This window comes from Embiotoca jacksoni, unplaced genomic scaffold, assembly GCF_022577435.1.
Source record: "Embiotoca jacksoni isolate LCO1_2020_lvr unplaced genomic scaffold, fEmbJac1.0.p SCAF_94, whole genome shotgun sequence".
NCBI lineage: Eukaryota > Metazoa > Chordata > Actinopteri > Embiotocidae > Embiotoca > Embiotoca jacksoni.
In genome coordinates this window covers 131,325-132,798 of record NW_027185452.1, presented here as the reverse complement: position 1 = coordinate 132,798, position 1,474 = coordinate 131,325, and positions in this window count along the sequence as shown.

Here is a 1,474-nt window from a genome sequence, read left to right as displayed (position 1 = left end):
GTGTGTGTCTATATGTGTGTGTGTGTGTGTGTGTGTGTGTGTGTGTGTGTGTTGTGTGTGTGTGTGTGTGTGTGTGTGTGTGTGTGTGTGTGTGTGTGTGTCTCTATGTGTGTGTGTGTGTGAGAGTATGTGTGTGTGTGAGTGTGTGTGTGTGTGTGTGTGTGTTGTGTGTTGGTGTGTGTGTGTGTGTGTGTGTATGTGTGTGTGTGCGTATGTGTGTGTGTGTGTGTGTGTGTGTGTGTGTGTTGTGTGTGTGTGTGTGTGTGTGTGTGTGTGTGTGTGTGTGTGTGTGTCTCTATGTGTGTGTGTGTGTGAGAGTATGTGTGTGTGTGAGTGTGTGTGTGTGTGTGTGTGTGTGTGTGTGTGTGTGTTGTGTGTGTGTGTGTGTGTGTGTATGTGTGTGTGTGCGTATGTGTGTGTGTGTGTGTGTGTGTGTGTGTCTCTATGTGTGTGTGTGTCTATATGTGTGTGTGTGTGTGTGTGTGTGTGTGTGTGTGTGTGTTGTGTGTGTGTGTGTGTGTGTGTGTGTGTGTGTGTGTGTGTGTGTGTGTCTCTATGTGTGTGTGTGTGTGAGAGTATGTGTGTGTGTGAGTGTGTGTGTGTGTGTGTGTGTGTTGTGTGTGTTGTGTGTGTGTGTGTGTGTGTGTATGTGTGTGTGTGTGTATGTGTATGTGTGTGTGTGTGTGTGTGTATGTGTGTGTGTGTGTGTGTGTGTGTGTGTGTGTGTGTGTGTGTGTGTGGTTGATGTCCGGTTGTTCTGACCCGGTTCTTAAAGTTCCTCAGACTGTTTGGACGGAGGGTTTGTGTATCTCCTCTCTGATTGGCTGACCGTCTGAGTGACACCCGTAGAGGTCAATCACAGGTGTTCTTCGCTCTCCGACTCCTGTAACATGCTGAGGACGGACATGTGACATCACTGTGAGTTTGTGACATCACAGACTTACAGGAAGTCTGAAGTGTTAACTGGATTAATGTCAGAAACTTTAACATCTTTAACGTCACACTAAACATTTATTCATCTTTTAACATGATTTAATGTCAGAGAATAAAAAAAGATCACGTGTGGAAGAACACGTTAAGAACAATATTTAAACATGTAAACACAACACACCATCTAGTGGTGACATCATACATTACAACCACAGGAGCAGCCTCCTCCTCCTCCTCCACCTCCTCTTCCTCCTCCTCTTTCTCTTCCTCCTCCCCATCCCCCTCTTCTTCCTCCTCTGCTTCCTCCTCTTCCTCTTCCCCCTCACCCTCCTCTTCCACCTTCTCCTCCTCCTCTTTTTCATTCCCCTCCTCATCCTTTTCCTTCTCCACTTCCTACTCCTCTTCCTATTTCTTCTCCTCTCCGTCCTCCTCCTCCTCCTCATCTTCAGGATGTGTGAACCCTCCCAGTTCAGATGGCTGCAGTAGCAGTGAGCAGCCAGCAGAGGGAGACGCTGCACTGTGATTCGTCCTCAATCTCAAAGCA